The 18926-nt window shown below is 41.7% G+C and overlaps 1 long non-coding RNA gene across 1 annotated transcript; it reads left to right on the forward strand.

Moving 5' to 3' along the window:
* Positions 1 to 9946: 9946 nt before the first annotated feature.
* Positions 9947 to 12701, forward strand: LOC308088705. The gene is made up of 3 exons (XR_013933461.1): positions 9947 to 10279; positions 11169 to 11217; positions 12504 to 12701. It is a non-coding gene; the product is annotated as an uncharacterized lncRNA (long non-coding RNA).
* The last annotated feature ends 6225 nt before the right edge of the window (positions 12702 to 18926 follow it).

An 18926-nucleotide genomic window follows, 5' to 3' on the forward strand; every position in this document is an offset into this window, starting at 1 on the left:
ACACACAGAAAGGATTAAATAAAAATAAAGATTGATTTGATTGATTTTCACACTTTGTCAGCTTGTTCTTTTGTCATTCCATGGTACATCATGATCTAGTAATTGTATTCGTTTTTTTTACATAACCTGCAGTCCATTTGGAAATTAGTTGGCTGTTCATTGCAAGAGGAAGTTACAATCTTTTCTATTTTGATTAGCTTACTGCCTTCAAAGTACCCAGGCTGTGCTCCAGTATTTTATTTATTGTGGGTAATGTATTTGAGAACAGCAAAACCGATCATGTATGAGTTTATAGCCCTGAAACATGACTGTCATATCGTGACCGACCGTCATGGATGAGCTCAACTTGGTATTTAAACTTTCTCCCTTTTTGGTCCGTACATCTACATGAACGTTCATATTCCAAATATAAAGTGCTTACCCCATGGCTACGGATTTTACAATTATGTACGTTTCCTCAGAAGTACCCGAATATTCTGAATTGTTAAATAAAAAGCATTTTAATCCGATTGGTGGCCATTTTCCCCTTATTTTCTTCATATGCTTTCAACTACGTGACCCTATCGGCTGGGAGGTGTATTGCACTCTGGTACATTATAACTCTATGAGAAAATGGCCACCGATCGGATATTTTAATCCGATCGGTGTCTTTTTATTGAATAATACGGAAAATACGGGTACTTATTGAGGGCCCGTACATAATTGTAACATGTGTGGCCATGAGCTAAGCACTTTATTTTTGAAATCTGAACGTGTATATAGATGTATGGAGAAAAAGGGAGAAAGTGCTCCGCTCCTCCCTGCCACCCGATCTACGGTTTCTCTCCTCTCTGCCTCACAACCTGCCTTCCAACCTCTGCTTGCTGTGGCTTCCACAAAAGATGTGCCTCACAGCACCCTGCGCTACCGTAAGAGGAAGTTAGAGGAGGAAGCGAGTGGCAGAAAGAGGAGGCAGTATACCAAGAAGACTGACACCATCACCTGCAAGCAGTGTCAGAAGGAGAGGGACCCTGCAACCCACAATAAATACTTTGGCAATTGGTACTGCCAGGCCACAGCCACCACAACTCTGGCTGAGTGGAAGGCTGAACAAGCAGCCAAAGGGTATGGGGAAAAAAAGGGACTATGATCGGATCCCACCGGCCAAATAGAGGGGTTACTTTATATTACTTTGTATTTTATGTTATATAATATAATGCATATGTTATATTGTTGTCAGGCAGACAACAATATCTAAATTAACGCCCTACTTGATCATACTACAGTGTTACACAAAAGCAAGATCCAAAAGCTCTAAAGCTTGTAGATCTGCTACTTTTGCTATTTTAGAATTTAGACAAGAGATAATATTTTTTATACATGCTAAATTGCTGCCATACGAAAACGTATTGTTACTGTTTATTTTTATTTTTAATAATGTCACTGACATCGGAAGGTGTACAGTATATAATTTGTACTTTTACTATTTACAAGCTAAAAAGCACAATATGTGTACAAGCTAAAAAGCACATGCTAAAATTTAAAAGAAGAGTATTATAAGTAAAACTACCTCAAAATGTAGAGTTGTATTTTATGTTATATTGTTGCTGTCAGGCAGAAATCTCATCTAAATTAACACCCTACTTGATCATACTACAGTGTTACACAAAAACTTGTAGCTCTGCTACTTTTGCTACTTTAGAATTGTTATCCTTAAAAGTAACAGTTTTGGACATAATGAGGTTTCCACCCGACAGACAATATATTTTGTACATGCAAAATCGCTGCTATACGAAAACGTATTGTTACTGCACTGTTTCTTATTTTTATTTTCTTTTGTAATAAAATGTCACTGACATCACAAGGTATTCTTCATTTTATGTATGGTCCAGTATATTATTAATTCATATCAGTCACTGTATTCCAGTGGGGCAAGGCAGCCTACTGTAAGTCTTAAACAAAATAGATGTTGCATTAATAAAATATATAAAACATTTATCCCTATTAAACCTCAACAGTGAGTCAGTGGGTGACCGTCATGGATTTACTTCAACCTGGTGTTTGCACTTTCTCCATTTTTTTACCCGTTCAGATTTCAAATATAAAGTGCTCACCAAGGCCATGGATGTTGCAATTATGTAGGCTACGTTTCCTCAAAAGTACCCGTATATTCCGTATTGTTCAATAAAAAGCATTTGAATCCGATTGGTGGCCATTTTTCTCCATAAGCTTTCAACATCGCGACCTTATTGGTTGGAAGGTGAATTGCACTGCGATACGTTATAACTCTATGAGAAAATGGCCACCAATCGGATTAAAATACTTTTTATTGAACAATACGGAAGACACGGGTAATTCTGAGGGCCCGAACATAATTCTAACATCCATGGCCAGCCATTTATATTGAAATATGAACGTTTATGTAGATGAATGAAGCAGTAAGGGAAAAGTGCAAACACATGACGGTAACAGAGCTTGCGAAATGACATTTCCGGAGGGTTTACCAGGCTATAAACAAAGACATGGCTAGCATGCAGACAGCGTAAGACCGCATGGCTCATTTGCATATCCTCGTGAATTTTAAGTAGCCATGCGGTCTTCATTTACTTGTAACAGAGTATTTCTGTATTGCGGTATTGATACTTTTACTTAAGTAAAAAGTTTGAGTACTTTTTCCACCACTGATTACTAGCAATAAGCAATAACTTGGATAACAATGACACGATTGCAAAATGTCGGCTATTTATTATTACCTACATAACTAAACGAGTTTAGGGAGTTAGGGGAAACAAGAGCTCGTCATAGTGTCAACATTATATTATTTAAGCAAAATATAATGTAGGCTAGAGTCACTTAGACAGATCTGCAGTCATGGTGACACAGGATGCGTGTCGGACTTTTTGTTTCCTTGGCTCTTTATATATCCTATGGATAAGAACATTGTATATCATTCATTCATTCCCATTGGTGTAATGTTTTTTTAAATGTTTACCATGCTTCTTTTTATTGACCTCTGTATGAATGTATTGCACTGGAGCCGTTGAGCAAAGCAAATTTCCTTCGGGATTAATAAAGTATCTATCTATCTATCTATCTATCTATCTATCTATCTATCTATCTAGGGGGTCCTCGTAGTTACTACAGGGGGTCCGAGATATAACATTTTCTCTCTCTTTTTTTCTTCTTTTTTTTACGCTATACCAGCATCCCTATTTTGCGGGGTAACCTACATTCACCGAAAATAGCCGATCTACAAGCTGACAATGCGTCATGCTGCAACAGCTTGTAGATATGCTATTTTTGGTTAAGAAGTTTGGTGGCAAAAAAACAAGTAGGCCTACAGAGCCAAATGTCGAATGATTAATGCTTTAATCTCAACGTCAATTTTAATGTTTTCCGAATGAGAAATACAAATGTATTGGCTACTATAATAAGCACATGCTGCTATTACCCTGACATTATGCAGACTAGAGTATAGGCTATAAGCATGAATATTATTTTATTGCTCAATGATGAGTTTGCCTATTTGTTACATAACTAACAGAGTTTGGGTAGAGTTAGGGAAAGCGTTCACAATCACACTCTACAATTTTATTACACTTCTTCTTCTTATCACATAGCCAAAATATAATGTAGGCTATACACTTAATAGAAAATTGGACAATGTTTAGCTGTATGTCGGAAAGAAACCATGCAGGAACATTAAGTCAGCCAGTAAAAGCTCACGTTCTGCTTTGATCAGGTTAATGTTAATGTTATATTATCGGCTGCCTACAAGCATCGTTGAACTCGTGGCTCAACGTGCCCTCCGTGGCTCGTGGTAATTATTAATGCTTTGATCATCTCATCAATTCCCAGATAGCACCCATTTGCCATCTCTCACATAAACATAAACGTTCAGATTTCAAATATAAAGTGCTTACCACCGAGCCACGGATGTTACAAGGCGATGCGGACCGCGATGAGTACCCGTATCTCCCGTATTGTTCAATAAAAAGCATTTTAATCCCATCGCCGGCCATTTTCTCCAAATTGTCTCCGATACTTTCAACCATGCGACACTAATGGTTGGGAGGTGTATTGCACTCTGATACATTACAAAACAAAAAAAAACAAAAAAAGAAAATGGCCGGCGATGGGATTAAAATGCTTTTTATTGAACAATACGGGAGATACGGGTACTCATCGCGGTCCGCATCGCCTTGTAACATCCGTGGCTCGGTGGTAAGCACTTTATATTTGAAATCTGAACGTTTATGTTTATGTGAGAGATGGCAATGTGAAAAAATCGAACACAACTTTAGACCAGGGGGACTCGGCACCATGACTGTCATGGTATGACAGTCGGACTAGGACGCACCTCACTAGCCAACACACAAGTTGAATGAACTAAAACCAGCGCACCCCAAAACAGCAGGTTTGGCGATCTGTTGGGAATTGATTACATGAAGCAGTCACCTGTGCGTCCAGTGTCAATGTTTGTTAACAAATAATTGGTCTATACTACACTGACTGCTGATGTGCCGTGGCAGACCTGTCACTCTTGGTTCAATAAAACCCTAAAGTCCAGTTTATAGACGACATACACAGAAATTACCGTTTACATGCGCAAGGCATCTTTATTGACAAACAAGGGAGATTCCCTCTATACTATGTGAATAAAAGAACAGCAAATTAATGATATTAAAACAATACGACCTGATATATCACGAAGGCAATTCGCTCCACATCTAAGTCTGCATGCAAACAAGCGTTCGGTTGAGCGCCTGGAGAATTCTGAAGTTCTTATCTATTACATTCAGTATATCAACGCTGTGGCTATCAAGGCCTGTCTTCTGACTGCACTCTATAAAGTAAAGGTTGACGGCCCAAGGTTCCACAATGGACCATCAACCCCTCCTTGGGTACGAATTTAGTACCCACAACAACACAAGATTAAAATCTAAACAGTACTTTATAGCAATTATCATTTAGCATAACATATTGCATGTTTTTAAAAAATCGGGTCCCATTTTTTCTTTTTGAGTCATGTGAGCCGAGGAAAACCCTTTTCTTTGAAGGGGAAACTCTGAACTAGGCTGGGGCAGTCCCAAACCTACCATCTGGACATGAGCTCTTAATGGGGACAATCACACAACATTTGTCATTTGATTCCAATAAGTGTATTACTAGACTTAGGGTCCCTCAGTGGGGCACTCCCACTGAGTTTTTTCCTTTTGAAGCAACTATTCTAACATGTTTATTATTATTTTCTCTTGTAAAATGTATGCATTTTTGTTTCTTCTTCTCCAATTCCTCTGGTTGAGGTGGTCACTTTTCCGAGCCCGGAGGAGGAGGTTCCGACAGAGCCCAAGACTAGCCCCCCCCCCCAACCCATCCAGTGCCATTAACAAATGTACTTGGCACTGAATGAGCTAAGAGACGGAGGTCCCACTCCCGAGCCCCCGGGTCCGTACCCTCCTGGGGCCTGAGACCGGAGCCCCCCGTATTATACACAGGGGCCCCAACCCCCAAGCACCAGTCAGATCCGTACCCTCCTTGAGGTCAAAAGTCGGGGCGTAGATATCGTGCAGGGGTGTTCTTCGTCAAGTTCAGCATGGGGGCCCAGGTGGCAATATAATGTTTCTGTGGTGTGTATTGGGATCACTCTGTCACTGCTCTCTTATCACTTGCCATTTGCGAAGGGCAAGACAGCCTATATTTAATGTGCCTAAAGCTGCCAGGGAGATCGCTACAATCAGATTACGTCCCCCAACATTACTATCAAAATCAAAATCAAAATTATTATGTATTCTGGGGTCGTTCAGTGGCCTTGGGCAGCATAGATGTAGGGCTGTGTAAAAATCTCTCTGTTTGGTCTCTCAATACTACATCTGTCACTAAAGAATACTCCATCTGATTAATCCCCGTGATGCATGGTACTGTATGTTCCTGTCTGGCTGAGAGTGATATTGGTACTATTCAGATTAAATGTGTAGTGTCCCTCCTTTATCTAAAAAAAATTGGGTGGGGGTTTGATGGTGAGTCTTTGATCTCTGTATGCATTGGACTGTATTTATCACTGAAGTGTCTCTGTAATGGTCACTCTGCCATAAGTCTCACTTAAGTCTTTCGAACCTCCCCACCGGGGCGCAGTCCCAGGCTAGACCCCTTTCCACTTGAGGTCTACACCCAGGTCACCCTGGATAGAGAGTTCAAGTCTCCTGCTTCCCGGCGTCTTCTTTTCAAAGCCCACCGATCACAGGAGCATCACTCGCTTAGTAACTGTAGCACTCCGGCGGTCGCTTTCAGCTTGTGATGGCCTGACTGTACATTGAGCCGAACGCAGCGACCACACCCGCCTCCTGTCGGGGAGCACGCCATGGAATTAATGCTTTTTGCGATCCGACCGGCGGGTGACCCAGTCGATAGCGATCCCTTACCCGTAGGCGTGGTTGGCGCCCCAGGCAGGAAACCGACGGTCTTGTCCTGGCCCCGCTTGGCTACGGGAAACAGAATATTAACCGTTTTCACCCGCCTTGCCTGTAACCGGTGAGTCACGCGCTCCCGTCCGGTTAGGTGTGGACTGTCATCCACGCACCATGTGCTGCCAACCCTAGGAGAGAGCGGCAGTCGGCACACCGACTAGACGGAGACACAGCTAGGATGTTGATTCATCCTTGACAGAACACGGGGGCCCTTCAGTCTCTCCCCAGCACTATAAATGCGTCTTTAACGTGCTCTGGGAGCCTTGCGACCCCGCTGCCGCCTGTTGTGCTCAAGGATTGGGGAGCCTACCCCCTAACCTCAAGCACATTCATTTAACAAAAGTTAACGGCAACATTACAACACTTCGACATGAAAGTTAACAAAAATTAACGGCAACATTACAACACTTCGACATGAAAGTTTCTACAAGTCACTTTAGTCACTTAACATTATACTATGTATCTCAATATCAATATGCTATTATATTATTTCCCTCCTTGACCTGACACCCGGCAGGGCACACAGCATAGGAATGTGCAGAGGCCAGGGTGCCACCCTCCTTTACCTTCACTAAATGTAAAATGGTTCAAAGACTCATCTATAATTATTCAATCAAATTGATATTGGGTTGCACTTAAAGTTAATAAGTTAGTTAATTTTCATTCCACCTTTTTTGACATACACAACAGCACATATCTTTGTGTGCAACATGTAATTGGAAACACAACAAAACAACTTTCCTGTGCTTTATGCACAGGTCAATTGACATTATTCTCGGGCTGTACAAAATTGTACAATTCTCTTCTGCAACCCATGACCTGTTTCAGAGAAATGGAAGGTTAACGACCACTTAAGTCTTTCGAACCTCCCCACCGGGGCGCAGTCCCAGGCTAGACCCCTTTCCACTTGAGGTCTACACCCAGGTCACCCTGGATAGAGAGTTCAAGTCTCCTGCTTCCCGGCGTCTTCTTTTCAAAGCCCACCGATCACAGGAGCATCACTCGCTTAGTAACTGTAGCACTCCGGCGGTCGCTTTCAGCTTGTGATGGCCTGACTGTACATTGAGCCGAACGCAGCGACCACACCCGCCTCCTGTCGGGGAGCACGCCATGGAATTAATGCTTTTTGCGATCCGACCGGCGGGTGACCCAGTCGATAGCGATCCCTTACCCGTAGGCGTGGTTGGTGCCCCAGGCAGGAAACCGACGGTCTTGTCCTGGCCCCGCTTGGCTACGGGAACCAGAATTTTAACCGTTTTCACCCGCCTTGCCTGTAACCGGTGAGTCACGCACTCCCGTCCGGTTAGGTGTGGACTGTCATCCACGCACCATGTGCTGCCAACCCTAGGAGAGAGCGGCAGTCGGCACACCGACTAGACGGAAAACACAGCTAGGATGTTGATTCATCCTTGACAGAACACGGGGGCCCTTCAGTCTCTCCCCAGCACTATATAACGTCTTTAACGTGCTCTGGGAGCCTTGCGACCCTGCTGCCGCCTGTTGTTGGCAAGGGATTGGGGAGCCTACCCCCTAACCTCACCAACTTTGTTACATACAAGACAAAACAAACAAACAAACAAACGGTCGCAGTGTATATTTTTTTCAAGACTTCACTGTAAGTCTAAACCTTCACTCGGTCGCAGTGTATATTTTTTTCAAGACCTCACTGTAAGTCTAAACCTTCACTCGGTCGCAGTGTATATTTTTTTCAAGACTTCACTGTAAGTCTAAACCTTCACTCGGTCGCAGTGTATATTTTTTTCAAGACTTCACTGTAAGTCTAAACCTTCACTCGGTCGCAGTGTATATTTTTTTCAAGACTTCACTGTAAGTCTAAACCTTCACTCGGTCGCAGTGTATATTTTTTTCAAGACTTCACTGTAAGTCTAAACCTTCACTCGGTCGAGTCTAAACCTTGTTCGTTACATACAAGACAAAACAAACAAACAAACAAATACAAACAACGACATGTGACGAGACAACTTAGGCTGCACGCTATCTTCTCTTATGGACCCGGCGTGGTTAGCTGAATAGAGAGCCGTGCAAACTCAACCAGTGTAGTGTGTCAGTAAACTATAGGATCATAGAGTACAGAGAGACAGAGTAGTGTCTCAGTAAACTATAGGATCATAGAATACAGAGAGACAATGTAGTGTCTCAGTAAACTATAGGATCATAGAGTACAGAGAGACATTTGCTGGGAGGATCAACTCGGTCCACCCAGCCACGCTAACAGGACATCATGGGGTATAGGAAGTACAGAGCCTAAGTATTAAACACAAAGGTCATTCAATCTGCTGTTCAGTGGTGACTTCACATGCATGCAATCATATTTACACATTATCTTTAACAATTGACCTAAATTTGATATAAAACAATTCACATATAGTACCGTGTGTACCCTTCCTGGGGCCCCAAGGAATTGTAGCACATAGTGTATGGGCGAATTGTTATTTGGATCTTATGGATCCAGCGGTCGTCTGGACTGGACAGGGTCACGGTCGGGGTCACCAGCTGTTGTGCCGTGGCAGACCTGTCACTCTTGGTTCAATAAAACCCTAAAGTCCAGTTTATAGACGACATACACAGAAATTACCGTTTACATGCGCAAGGCATCTTTATTGACAAACAAGGGAGATTCCCTCTATACTATGTGAATAAAAGAACAGCAAATTAATGATATTAAAACAATACGACCTGATATATCACGAAGGCAATTCGCTCCACATCTAAGTCTGCATGCAAACAAGCGTTCGGTTGAGCGCCTGGAGAATTCTGAAGTTCTTATCTATTACATTCAGTATATCAACGCTGTGGCTATCAAGGCCTGTCTTCTGACTGCACTCTATAAAGTAAAGGTTGACGGCCCAAGGTTCCACAATGGACCATCACTACTTATATTGACACATCAAAATGTAAACTTTGTTCAATTGTAAACCTTTGTTGTATTGCCAAGTGTTCCATTTTTCTTTTCCCATCTTTTTTAAAAGATTTTTGTTGGGGTCTTTTCTGACTTTATTTATAGGTATAGTGGAGAAGGACAGGAAAAAAGATGTGAGAGATGGGGAGAGACGTGCAGTAAAGATCGTCGAGGCCTCCCATCTTCTTTTTAAGTAGCTCAGCCAACACCAGACATTTCTGAGACTTGTATCCCAACAACCTGAATGTGAGTTTTTAATTTTGATGCTTTTTTATTCAATGGTGTCCTCTTTGTAGCTGAAGACTGAAGACTATCTATTCCACTGTACATTTGTAATAATTATCCTCTCTAGGTAACATGCTGGCCATGCCAGCATGTCACTGTTGTGCTGTTGACAGCCCTCTCCACACCAGGTATACTGTGCTTAAAGAAAGGCTATCTTGATTGACTTATGATCCCTACCACCTAAGCCGTTTTTAATAAGCTAGTGTGTGTGTGTGTGTGTGTGTGTGTGTGTGTGTGTGTGTGTGTGTGTGTGTGTGTGTGTGTGTGTGTGTGTGTGTGTGTGTGTGTGTGTGTGTGTGTAAAAACTAACCAAAAAACAGATGTTTCTTGACAAAAAAGAACTAATTGAATGATAAACAAATGTTTATTTAAAAATAGACTGATAAAGGTACAGAGAAACACAGCAACCAGTACCATATGTTCATTTCATCTGTTAATACTGACATTTATCTGTTATTGTGTGTCATGCTTGGTGCCTTAAGATTTTTGTCTGATGGCTGTTGGTACTGATTCTGTGATCTATAAACGAGACATATGACCAGAGAAGACCAAGGATATGCAGCTAGCGGCAGGCGACCACGGCATGAGGGGACTTGAGAGCAGCTCAGCCAACACCAGACACCTAAATGTAAGTTTTCAATTTGTATCTTTTTTTATTCAACGTGTCCTCATTGTAGCCAATTATGAAGACTGTATTCCACTGTACATATAGAATAAGTGTCCTCCCAGGTACATGCCGGCCATGTCAAATATGCTGGTGACAGCCCCTCCCCACACCTCAACACCAGGTATACTTAAAGAAAGGCTATGTTGATTAACTCCCAAACAAACTGATCAGGTTACTACTAAACCTCACACCTAGGACTCGCCTAACCCCCCGAAGGGGCGAGGCTTCCCCTATTGGGCGGGCAGCCGGGCACGCGGGCGGGGACTTCTTTCCTCTACATTAGAAGAGTCAGGACGCACTAACATAGCACTAACATAGCTCGCGTCGCCAGGCTCTCTCCCCACCCGCCACCCGCCCCCTTGCGCTTAAACTACATGCAAAAAGGCTGTTCGCAGGATGGCTCAGGGTAGAGGACAGAGTACAGCAACTTGCAATGGGCCTGATCTTAAAGATACTCAAGGGATCATTGAGCCCATGTACCTGTCTAACTGCTTCAACAACGTGAGAGACACATGCAGGGACAACACCAGAAGGAGCTCCACTGAACTCGTTCAACCCAGATTCGGCACAAACTTGGGGTTAAATTTGTTCTGTTATGCCACCAAAATGTGGAATGCCCTACCAACACCCATCAAAAAGTGAGACTCCGTACCCTCCTTCAAAACCGCCATAAAGAGCACCTGTCTGCAATTTGCAACTGGTCCTAGACAAGTCTTCTAAGCTTGACACCAGAAATGTATTCAATCAATCAAAATAGCTTGATACCGTAATGTCAATCTTTACAGCAGCTATAAGTATAAATGTCAAACCACATAACATTGAATTTATTTCATTGTGTTTTCCGCTGTAGATCTTGAAAGTACTCTCTACTGCACATCAAGAGCCAGAACAAGCACAAGGTATCTATATGTATATATTAAAATATTGTTTATGTTGACTGTTTTTGTTCATTCGTTTTCTCACATGCATTATCAGGCCAAAAACTAAATATGCTCTAGGCCCTCTTGAAGAAAACGGCACAGGGCTAACAATCTGTAGAGCTGGAAAGTGTTAAACTGTATTTTGTATTCAACATTGGGGCCATATTCCTTTACAGCAAAGAGTGAAGACTGCACAAGGTACATTTTAGCCACATTAACCCTATAGTCCCTATTCTGGACACGTCATAATAGACAAACCATCTGTGAAAGTTGCCGATCTATAGCTCACAACATGTCGTGTTGCAACGCGTTGTGAGCTTGTAGATCAGCTATTTTCGGCACAATGGATTTGGTGTTGCAGTGATGGCATCGAAGAGATGCAAGGCTTTAACTAACACCATATTGGTGTATATCAGTGGTTCTCAACCTGTGGGTCGGGATCCCCAGGGGGGTCCCCACATGATTTTGGGGGGGACCATTACTGCATCAAACTATACCATAAACGGGTAAAACATTGGCCAAATTGTCAAATAGCCTAATATAACAAAATTGTGAAAATAGCCGATATACAAGCTCACAACGCCTCGCAACGCGAGGCATTTTGAGCTTGTAGATCTGCTATTTTCACAATATTTATCTGTGGAACCGAGTCAAACTAAATTGAATGCCTCAACTCCTTACATTCCAAGTGCTTATCAGGGTGAGGGGGTCCCGTTCAAATATGATCATTTTGGGGGGTCACGGCCTGAAAAGGTTGAGAACCACTGGTGTATATAACACCATATTGGGAGGCTTCCACGACGAGGTGGTCATATGCTCTTCTCCTTAAACGGGAGAATGGCGAAAGCCTGAAACGTCACAGCAGCACTCGGGTGCAATGAAGCACTTTGCAACAGGAGCCCACAGTGTGCAAGCCTTTTTTGTTTTACAACATGGGAAGAGCGCCTTAAGGAAGACAGCCGCTGGGGCGCCCGCTGGCCTAGTGGTCCTTTGCTGTGTGTCACCCCCCATCTCTCTCCCCGTTTCCTGTCAGTCTACTTTCCTATCAATAAAGGCAGAAAAAGCCCCCAAAAATATCTTAAAAAGAAAGACAGCCATCCATTCTGTCAGTGGAAGAGTTATCTGTTGATTGCTTCTTCACGGTGTACACATGTGATTGATAAGATGTATAGTCATGAAGGATTTTTTTTTCTTGTCTGTACTACGCGACATCTACAGTATATTTGCTGTTGATGTTTTTTTGTTTGTTTGTTTTTTCATTGCAGAAGCCATTGGGACTACATGTACATGCTACAAAGCATCAAGTCAACAGCGCCATGACCGATCACTTCAAACAGGCTTCAGGTCGAAAGTGGTGGTGGGGGCTAAAGAAACGGACTGCAATCAACAACAGAATGAAGTGGTCTTCTTGTCTTTGTGGGCTCCTCAGCTTTATCAAGCCGTGAAACAGAAACCTTGCATGTCTAAAACTGTTTCATTTTCAGGAAATGGGGAAAAAGAACCTGTGTTCCAATGTAGTATTTAGTCACAAGCTCTTTTCATTGGTTAAATATTTTTTAAACCCACAGACACACTTGACCACTTTCGCTTTAATTTTTTTTTTAAATGGCAGATCTATAAGATCACATTCTGTCGCTATGCGTTGTGAGCTTGTGGATTCACTGTTTTTGCTACTTAAACTCATGGTTCAAGGTTGTTTTATGTTGTTACATCTTGTGCACAGATAAATGGACTGCATTTATGCATTTAATGGCTTTATAGTCTTTCCGGCCCTTCAAATCGCTGTACGATGTACTTCACATTCACCCATTCACACACCGATGGCGGAGGGAAACCATGCAAGGCACCAACCTACTATCGGAAGCAGTAGGGGTTCAGTGTCTTGCTCAAGGACACTTATGATACTTAGCCAGCTCTTGTATGTCAAAGTAGGGCATTAATTGACTAAATATTCTAAAATAATAGTCTGCACACTATGGCTTGCAGGGCACCCAGTTAAAAGCTTTATTGGGTATATCAGAGGTCTTCAACATTTTTCAGGCCAAGGACCCCTTAGCTGAGAGAGAGATGGAGCAGGGACCCCCCGCTACATACTGGATTCATGTTAAATGTGTGTTTTCAGACATTTACCCACTTAAAACCCTCAATACTTTGTAAACTTGAGCTTTGACCTGCTCTTTTTTTCCCTGTACACAAAACCTCTTTGCCGAAAATAGCAGATCTACAAGCTCGTATGCTATTTTCGGCTAATGTTCCCCCCAGAATAGGGATGCAAGGGTTCAAGTGGTTAATGTAAAAAATGAGAAAAAAAATCCCTATCACACAAAGATTTGGCGGCCCCCCTTCAGTATCTCTGAGGGGACCTAGGGGTCCCGGAGCCCCTGTTGAAGACTGGGATCCCTGCAAGCCACAATGCAGACTATTTTAAAATTGCCTGTGATTTTTGACATTTGTGACATTCTGCATGATGAGTACTTTTAATTTTGGTACTTTAAGTACATTTTGATGCCAATACTTTTGTACTTTTACTCAAGTACATTTTGAATTCCGGACTTTTACTTGTAACTGAGTACTATGCAGTATTGATACTTTTACTTAAATACAAATTTTTAGTACTCTTTCCACCACTGGTGTTGTGACACTGCACTTTTTGGACTTGTTTTATTTGTATATTCTGCTCTGTATATTATGATTATATTTGCACTGAAAATAACAGACTACATAAAGAAAAAGGTTTCGTACAAAGCTTTGCTAAATGTTTCTTTGTTGAAATGACAGGGAAAAGGGTATTGTGAATGAAGTAGAATTTTACAGAACAATTTTAAAAGGTATAGTAAGAAAATGTGTCATTTCTATGCAGTGGTAGGCTAAACAATGGAAAACTATTACTTCCACTAACTTATATTTAAATATCCAGTAAGAGACCAAGACATTTTAATTTATATTTATCATATGAAAGGCTTCCATTACCAGGTACAGCAGGTAAGGACTTTTTCTAATAAATGTTTTTGTTTTAATATATATTCATTTTAGATTTTTGGAAAATATTAACCATCATAAAACAATGTTTGCACATGTAGAGTTAGTGTAGAATAAGTGTAGAATTGACAGCGTGAGAAGAGAGGATAAAGAGAGGACAAGGAGAGAATGAGGAGAGGGTGAAGGGAGTATAAGCGTCCAACCGTCGGAATTAAGATCGCACAGAGAGAGCAGCGATGTCGGCGCAAAAGCGGCCAGCGACGTCGCGGAGACATCTTCCCAGTGAGCAAACGCTCCCCACGCGACATAGCCCCTACAATGCTACAGAGGGACGTAGGCATAGGCACTACATCGGCGCTATGTCGCTGTGCTGTCTGGGTTGTATGTCTAGAATGACAGACGCAATGAATACAAGAGTATGTTACATTATATGTACAGTATATATATGCTACAAGCAAGCAGAGCCACAGTTGAAGAAAGTTGGCTCGGGCAGGAGTCGATCCCGTCCTCCCAGTGCGTGTGCTTTTCTTTGATTGGCCGAACGTTGATATTATAGCGCTCCGACCTCGACAAGCAGGCGATGTCTTTGGCGCTGTCGCCTCACAGCTAGAAGGTCCTGGGTTCGATTCCCGCAGGGGACGCTGTGGGCGCTGGGGGCGTGTTCTCTCCTCCGCGTCATCAGTGCCCACACCCTAGGTGGGGTTGGCGAAAGGGCCTTTCTGTGTGGAGTTTGCATGTTCTCCCCGTGTCTCCTATGCGGGTGGGTACCCTAAAAAAAAACATGCAGTAATCCTGGTCACTATACTGCCTCCCCCTGGCCAGCCGGGGCGCCTGATGGAGGGGAAGGGAACTGGTTGGAATAACGTGTTCCTTCCACGCGCTACGTCCAACCAGGGAAACTCTCCCCTGTCAGGTGATAAGAAGGTCAGACGGCTCTCATGCATTGAAGGAGGCATGAGCTCGGCCCTGGCCTCCCTAGGTTGGCAGAGGGAAGGTAGTGCCCAGGATTACACGCTTAGGCATTGGCACTAGGATGAAAAAATAGGGGTTACAAAATCGTGGGATAAATATAAAAAAAAATAATAATAATAATATACATTTTTTACTAAAATCTTTGCTTCTGGGGGTCCCTGGAAACAAAATATTTTGAGATGGCGGTCCGTGGCCAAATATATATCATTTTGAGGGTTCCTTGACATGACATTTTTTGTCAGAAAACTGTTAGGATGTAGAAGACATTTGTAGAATCGGCCTCAGGTCTTAATGGGTTAATAAGAATATATTTCTACATTGGTTGTTGTATATAATAATAATAAATTAGATGTAAGCACAAGTAGGACCACTTGCATTGCTGCCTGACACACCTCCTCCAGTGCCATGGTGCTGCAGGGTCATCAGCCTTCACTGACGTTTCACTCCTTTCATCCAGGAACATCTCTGGTCGATCAGAGACAGGGACATCTCCCTGGTTCATGTTGATTTTGGCCTTTCTGATATCTTGATGTATCCGCTGATGACTAAGAACTTTTTTTCTCTTAGTTTTTTTACAAATGAAAAAAAAAAGTATATATTTCTATATGTTGTATAATCTGACTTATTTACTATATTATAGTAAATAAGACAGATTTAAGTGCAGAAGGAAATCTAAACTAATCTAAACTAGAGCATGACCGATACAGTATATCATCAGGCTGATGTTTGATATTTCAGTCAAGGATGACATGTTGCTGGTGACTTTTTTAAATCTCTATTGGTCTCACAAATCCCACATGGGTCACTGGGTCAGGCTCTGATCTAATCATGTTATAATTTATACATTTACAACTATATCAACTTTCATTGAAGAGAACATTTATTTCAACATTATTACATTTGTACAAGTTTATCGTTTAATGTTTTATGTTGTGTGTTGCATCCTGTATATTAATGTACACTGTTCTGTTTCATCTATCAGGAAATAAATCACAATAGCTAGCTACAATATCAATACATCAAATCGCTTCATGTAAAAGTACAAAGTTCTAATCTGTTTTACTAAACTATGTTTTACTATGCTTACTTAAGTATTTTTAAAACCATGTACTCTTGAATACATAAGTACATTTATAAGCAAGTACTTTTTTACTATTACTTGAGTAACATTTTGACTGAGCTACTTTTACTTGTAGTGGAGTAGGTTTAACCAGGAGTACTCTGTACTCTTACTCAAGTACTGGGGTCGAGCACTCTGTCCACCTCTGGTGTTTTCATCAGGGTAAAGTACATTACCCCTTTATGGCATAATGGACACATACAGTTGTAGTCAATAGGTCAAATTTACTTCAGATGCACAAGATTCAACCCCATCCACCTTTAAAAGTGCTTTATGTAGTATTATTAACTATTACTGTAAATTAGTTTAAGGGACTGCTGCTATGTTTGTTGTTGTGTATACAGTTGGGAATAGTGTATTTTCTAGCTGACTAGCATTGATAGCACTGTTACCAAGCATGGTATTTGTTTGCTAACACTTCAGATACAGATGTGTGCACAGCTGGGAGGGCCAGGAGTCAGGATATCTGTTCCAGCGCTGCCCGTCAAGCAAGCAGGCTCACACCTCACTCTTTTAGCCTGGTGACCAGGTTACATATCCTACCTGGGATTGGAACCTGGGTCCCCCATGAGAGAGCTGACATTTTGACTGTTGAACTATAATGGAGAGCATGTCTGGGAATGCTAATTAAGGGTTCGAGGCCTATCAGGCTCGAAGCCTTATTACATCTCTACACTTTCGCTATTCTTCCTCCACTTTTTGCAGTTCTGGCCTAACCGTGCATACGCTTTTTACAAAACGCAATATGGTAAAGGGCTATGCCAAACGGCCAAGGCCCGAAACTCACAACCATTGGCCAAAGGGTGGCGATATGGCACTCAATTGAAAATGCCAACTTCGAACAGGTACAACTCATGTCCTGTTTGATCCACAGCCATGAAACTTCAATACACACATGCGTCTCCTCATGCCTAACAACTTTCACACTCTGACTTTTGACCTCTGACCTTTAGATCTCCCACCATTTTGAATTATATGAAAAACAGTAAATATCTATCTCCTCCTGGGATCTTTGAGCAATCTGCACGAAACGTTTTACACATGAGCTTTGGACCTATGCCGACAGACGTGAGAAAGCGGATTTTCCATAAATGAAAACGTTAAGCTTTTATAAGCCAATGAATATTGCAGTTTTATGAAAATTATTCGTCTGCCCCAACACATACATGCAGACTCACATTTGTTTGAAACTTTGCAGTAATGTAGAGGGTCATTCCAAGTATCACTGAAACCAATCTTACTCCAATTGGTCAAAGGGGGGCGCTATAGCAATTTTTTGAAAATGCAAACTTTAAACAGGCAAAAGTCATGCCTCGTTTGGCCGACAGCCGTGAAACTTGCTTACACATGTGCCTTGACTCATGAGGAACACATCTATCATTTTGACCAGTAAGCTCCGCCCTCAGATTTTACGCCATATTGAGCAGTTTGAAAAACATTTAAACCAAGGATTTCTGAGAAATTTGCGTGAAACTGTGTCAAATGTGTGAGCTCCTTTTTTACCGGTTCAGGTCTGTTGGTCCAATGGCTTGATTGCTTAATCATCTGCCTTGAAACCACAAGGTCGCTGGTTCAATTCCCACCTCATGCAGACTTCATTATAATTGCATTGCACACAACATGACTGTATCAATGAATACATGTGCAATTGTTAAAGATAACGTGAAATGCTCATTTGAGAGTAGTTATTTTCAATGTATGACGTACTTCATTCCCCCTTTTATTTTGTTTTGTTGGATTTTCCTTTTTCACTGATCAAGGCTCTGTATGAATAGCTCGATCAGTAAAATGTTAGTCTCATGTTCCGAAGGTCCCCAGTTCAAACCCCACTCATTACAATTTATATTGAAATTGCATTGTGCAAAACATGATGTTAATTCAGACATGTGCAATTTTTAAAAAGTAACATGAAATGCTTTTTTGAGAGTAGTTGTTCTTTATGTATGACATACTTTCTTGTGAAAATAGCTGATCTACAATCTCACAACTTTTCAGATAGCAACGCGTTGTGAGCTTGTAGATCGACTATTTTCACTAGTTTCCATTCCGAGGAGACAAAAAAAATCAATGAATAAATGTGCAATTGTTAAATGTAACATGAAACGCTTATTTGAGAGTAGTTAGCAAAACAGAGGCTTGGTTCATAACGGACAGAAAAACGTATAGATATCAACAGACACCATCAAGGAGTCCATATCTCTAGCTCAATGAGAAGAGAGGCACCCTGTGAGTCCATAGGACGCTGGTTTGATTCCTGTCCCCAACAATGTGTTGAAGAGATCATTATTTGGAATTCTTAGTTTTACAAATAGTGTTTCTGGAGGTTAGGTCGTTGTTTTACTGAGCGTTAAGGTTAGTGAGGGTGGATGCAGAAAAGAGTCATCTAGTCAGCAACCTTCCCCCTATTGCCATGGATTGGATCCACCCCTCTCACCTGCTCTCACTCATTTTGTACAATTTTGAGGTACTTTTACTTTACTTTCCATTTTTGTTACTTCTACTCTACTACAATTACAGCATATGGCAGCTTCAGTTACTTGTTACTTTGCAGACTTAATTATTAATACAACACCTATACAGTAACCACATACAGCCGATCTACAATGTGACGCGTTAT

Source organism: Gymnoscopelus braueri (genome assembly GCF_963280865.1).
Source record: "Gymnoscopelus braueri genome assembly, chromosome: 7".
NCBI lineage: Eukaryota > Metazoa > Chordata > Actinopteri > Myctophiformes > Myctophidae > Gymnoscopelus > Gymnoscopelus braueri.